We start from the raw sequence: 5,622 nt of genomic DNA, 5'->3' as shown, positions 1-5,622 counted from the left end.
AAGAATCTCCCACTTGAATTCTGCCTTGAATTTTTTAAGACTTATTGACTTGTAGCACATAATTATAAACATTGAAAAAGAGATAATAAACAAAACATGATGAATAACAAGCAAAAGAAAGTAACACAAGAGACAGGTTAGTTACTAAGTTTTCATAAATATTCTTGTTACTTTTTCTGTGAATTTCTGAGTCTCGTCTGCTCACTTTCCACCCCTCTAGATGACTTGTTTTGCAACAGCAGTTATCTCAAGTTTAATTCCATAAGACTTCTTGTGTCTTAGCAACTCAAACCTTCTTTCAGGACTATTCTGTTAGTGTATCTTTGAATGCACATTTCTCACTCAAAACTTTAAAATATTCAAAGTACAGTCAACAAGTATGCGTTATGCAAAGTTAAAAGTATTTACAAAAATTCTAGATCTTCAGTAATGCTCTCTTATATTAGTTAATTTACAGAAGAGTAGTAAAACACATAGGGAAATGAGTGCTATAATTCTTGATGTTTATTCCCATCTCATTTGGGCATTCTCATTCTTTGAGTTTAAATCAATGAAGCTTCTGTTTTTATTCATATTTTTTAGTTTTCTTTCTGGTTGTCATTGATATTTTTGCTAAGTAAATATATGGGTTTGAAAACAGTGTGCAAATACGTGTTAGTATGGTGTTAAGACCTAGGTGAGTGTTTTAACTATAAGCTTTTGGATGAATTTAGGTTTGTGTTATTTCCTATTCTGCAAGCAGCAAAAACATTTAAAATACTACATTAAGTTAGACGAATGTCATAAGCATGTTTTAACGGCCAATTTCTCATTTCTTTCTAGGTGCGCACATTTCTCATTTAAGGTAATGGCAACTGTTAAGGTGCATGGGAATGTTGCCACCCTGATCATCTTCAGATTAGGAATAGCATCACTCAACTATTGTAATGTTAAATATTTGTTTGTATATGGAGAGCTTTATATTCCATAATAATACGGAAAGATATTTGTAAGGAAAGAGAAATGTTTTGTTAGGATATATAGGTGAATGATATTGGGTATTTAAACAGGGTAACCAATGGGAGCCAAGGTCAGACTTTGCAACACAAGATATTTTGTGGATATGACTGTTGTTCTTGCTACCAGAATTTCTTTTCACATAAATGACCAATACACTCATATTATTATCAGATTGAAAGACTTGTTGATTCCAGGCAAAGTATGATAAAATGGATATATTTTTGACAGGATAAAAAATAACGGAAGAGAAACCATTTCAGAGCATATGTATTCTATATTTTCACTGTAAACCTTCCTCTGTTATGTGGAAGAAGACTTACTGGCTGAATGTCTAATATATTTTCTCTGTCAGAATGTTCTCATTTTATCTGGATTACGAGAATGAGGTTTAGACGAGTATTGAATATCAAATGGGAAAGACAGATGGAAAGTGTTCTGCAAGTTTTGGAATTAGTTTAGCATTAGAGTTTGCAGAAAAGAGAAGCTTCACTAGTATGAATTTAGAAGGAACATTCAGAGAAATATATAAAAAATAAATTGTAGATTCTATTTATATTTTTCACAGAATGACTTATGTTATTATATAATTTTTTCCCCTCCTTTCTGCATTTTGTTGATAATTATTTTCCTTCAAGAAATTGGTGACGTATTGGAGAATCACTGAGTCTTTTTCATGAAGAGGTTTATGGGCTGTGAGGTGCTAGAATCACGGATCCTGTTTAGCCCTTGACTATGTGGATTAACCTGCTTCTTAGTATGTGACTTTGACTTAACATCCTTTAAATTGCTAATTACCAGGTTGATATACACTTCTACGATCACAGTCTTCTGTGTCAGTCTATCTTGGTTATAGAGATATATAATCAAATCGTAGTCTGAGGGTTTGTTGTTCCATGCTGGTTACTTTTGTCGTATTTCGGAGTTTACTTTTGAATGTTTTTTTTTTTACCTAGTATGGTACAACTTTTCATGGATTAATATTAAAACAGTATGAGGAGCAATGGTTGACCTCCTGGGTTGTAAAGGTGTTCATACATTTGTGTTTTCAAAACTGAGATCATGAAATAGGTCTTGTGGGAGTACATTTGGCATTTTCTTTTTCTTTTGTAAAGTATTTGAACATTTCCAGATCCAGTGAGTGTAGAATAGCTACATTTATGCACAGTCATCTGTAAATGTTCATATATATGTCTAAAATATATATGAGAACATAAAACAGTTTATATTGATTAAAGACTAGATGGCTGTCAAGAATGTACTACGCTAAGTACCACCCCTAAACTTCCTAATGGCTTTCTTGAAGATGGTATCATCGTCATTTCTTCCAGTTCAATTCCTGCTCTTTAACACTGCCTTATACAATACGCTGTTTGCCTCATATAAAGATAGCTGAATGGAAGTCCTTTAAGATGGTATTATCTGAAATCATGCAGAAACATGCATTAATATCAAATGGAGTCTCATAAACTAGTCACTGGATACATTTATTAATTGCAAAACCTTAGTATAATTTATCTGAAGTTATATAAAAAAAAGATGGTAAGACGGATTTAAGTCTGATTCAATAACTTGTTAGAATATACAAATAGTATTTTTTCCATACAAGTTTAATCCACAGGGCAGTGTTTTGATTTTTTAAATTGTTCCTCCTCATCAGGTTTCATGTGATCACGAGTTCAGTATTGGTTTTAGGTCCTTATATATACATATTCCCCTCCAGAGCTTCAGCAGATTGAAACACTATTATTCCTATATCATTATTTGCAGCACTGTAGTATGTTACTGATAGATTTTTTATTAAATTATTTATTCTTGTTTTATTTCAGGTAAGGGTCATATATTTACAGATAATTTTGAGATATTTATTTATGCAGTTGAAAAGGCATTAGGTTGTAATAATGTGACAAAAAAAGAAAAACAAAGGCAGTTATAGGTATGAGCATTTTTATATTCATATACATTTTTCGGTTATGTATAAATGTTTGCCTGCTAACAGAACTTGGCTGATTATGGTCAATTGCTAACAGTATTGAATGAATGTAAAAAAAAAAAATAAATAAATAAATAAACATTCATTTACAAAGGGAGGACTAAAGACAACAGAATAGTTTTAATTTACTGAATTTATATTATAACATTGATTTTCAGTATTGAAATGTTTATTGCTGCTTTTCACATTTATTGCTACAAAAGTACATGACTAACTTGAGCCTGCAATCTGCCATCATTACAGCCACAATTTAATTACTTAATAGTGGATATTTGTTTTTAAATGTTTTTTCCAAATTATATTTCTCTTGCATTTATTGAAATTGTACTGATATCCATTTACTGGCTTTATTTCATTTAAATAAAGTATAAAACTGGTCCATGAGTCCTTAGACAAATGAACCAACTGGCAAATTTTGATGGACTTCTAAAAGAAAAGATTACAATTTCTAGTAATTGTAGTATTTTGTTAATTTTATACATTATTTTGCTTTTAATATTTCAACATACATAATGTGCCTCTTGTGAGGATCATTTGGTGTGTCTTGTTCACCATTTAAAAAAATGTATAACATCTAAAACATTTTGCTTCAGTCATATGCATAGCTTTTGTTTTAAATCATCTGAAAGTATTAAAATAACATAATATTAATTATATGACCTTTGATGTCTAGCTTATTTATTTTGACATCAAACATAGTATTCATGTGTGACTTAACTTTGGAAGATAGCTATTCATGACATCAAAAGAGGAATGTACTCCTTTTAATTGTACATTTAATACTTTTTAAACTTTATTTTCCATGACAGTAGTGAGACCATTAATTTTGCAGTGACTTGGGAGAAACCTGTTATAAAAAAAAAAATTATATTATAAAATACCACATTGTGATTCATTACAGGACATACAAATGGTCAAACAGAATGTTGCATTCAGAGCTTTAACAATTAACACCATCTATCTTGGAGAGAAATTAGCATATGAAGAAGTCTGGATGAAGGGGGCGAGCTCATATGACTATGTATTACTGGTATTTTGTGCCCAAGTTATCATATGGACAGCTAAATTTGGATTTCATAGAGGTGCAGAAGTAAAGTTTTTCTTGTATCTATTTTTATAAGCAATATAACTATCTATTGTGTTTTTATATGGCTTTTCATTATCCCTTTTTTTCCTTCTCAAGCATGAAAAAAAACGAATAAGTGAAGGGAGACCGTGGTAGAATTTTCCTTTACAAAATGTGAAATGGTAAACAAATGTATGTATTGAATGGTGACCTGACATCAATTATATTCAGATTCCTTCTTGATTTTATTTATATTCTAGAAATATAGGATGAGAACAAATAGACAAATGGTTAATCATATTGTATACCCGTTTATGTGTGTACAGGAGTATGTGCATGTGGGTATCAGTGGATGATTATTTATAACTCATACCTTGTTAGCAGCAAATGACAAGCATGTTATATAGCTGTACACAATTTTAACATGATCGAGATAAATTTAAGATCAAACTTCAATAGTAAAACCGACAAAAGTTATTTTTATAGGTCCATTAACAATAAATAATATATAGAATGCATCTACATTACACACTTTATGAACTCTTACAATTCATATCCTTTCAAAATATTTTCATTAAGCAACAAAGAATATATGTCCACACAAGACTTCTCCAGTCTGTAGTTGAGACAGGTACACGTGAGTCCTTGCAAAGTCAGAGAGTTGTGCATTCTACATGTGGTATCGTTAATGGTTCTTGGTATCACCTCCAGCACACACAGGGGCATCACCTTTAGCCATTAACCACACATGAGTTCATATTGTGTGCGCGATTACCAACCATGTTAACAAGCGCGTGTGTCAGCTGGGATAGACGCTGGTCTCCCTAACAGCCAAGGCCATCTCTAATCTCTCGCAGTATATTGTTAAAAGGTAGACCTCCATTGCTCCCTTCATTTGTCACGATGGCATCTGCTACGGTGTTTCGTGTCAGTGTGGGAGAGGGAGAACTGCAGCGTGTTGCATCCCACGGACACCAACATGCGCAGGCACCCAACACAACACAGACCCACTTTCTTACGTGCTAACATCACCGCAGGGGTCTAGAACCTCCCTCGCCACTGGCCGCGATGCGCTTGGATTGCCGAGGGTTGGCAGTGTCCTGTGGATGGGCTTCTGGGGTCCTGCGTCATCTTGATTGCAGCGAGAATGGAGTATGTCTGCAGTGAACATCGAGGCTGGTGGAGGAAGGCTGCCGAGTATGGAGGTCTTTCTGCCTGCTTCATCTTCGGATTTCGAATTATATGCTTTTGATTTTTTCACACCACGCACGGAAGCACGCACGCACGCACTCACACTCACACTCACACACACACACACATACAGGGGGGGGGGGGGTGAGAGGGAGAGGGAGAGGGAATTGACGATAAACTGAATAATTGATTATTAATGATTGATTGGCCAATAGACTGACTGACTGATTGACCGATTGAGGATTAGCTGACTGACGATTGACTGATGGATCGGGTGTATGATGATTGATTGACTTCCTGACTGAGAATTTATTAGTTTTTTTTTTTTTTTTTTTTTTTTTTTTTTACTAGTTGTCGACATAGAAGCCCGTAAACT

The 5,622-nt window shown here is 33.6% G+C and overlaps 1 protein-coding gene across 1 annotated transcript in view; it reads left to right on the top strand.

The window, feature by feature from the left end:
- The window catches only part of LOC113826161 (centrosomal protein of 135 kDa), a 120,845-nt gene extending 116,709 nt beyond the window's left edge, over window positions 1-4,136 (top strand). The window contains exon 28 of the mRNA XM_070116679.1: window positions 1-4,136. This exon is cut by the window's left edge and continues 1,126 nt beyond it. The gene's annotated coding sequence lies outside the window, so the exon portion shown is untranslated.
- Window positions 4,137-5,622: the final 1,486 nt, after the last annotated feature.

Source organism: Penaeus vannamei, chromosome 3 (genome assembly GCF_042767895.1).
Source record: "Penaeus vannamei isolate JL-2024 chromosome 3, ASM4276789v1, whole genome shotgun sequence".
NCBI lineage: Eukaryota > Metazoa > Arthropoda > Malacostraca > Decapoda > Penaeidae > Penaeus > Penaeus vannamei.
This window is presented reverse-complemented; position numbering and strand designations above follow the sequence as displayed.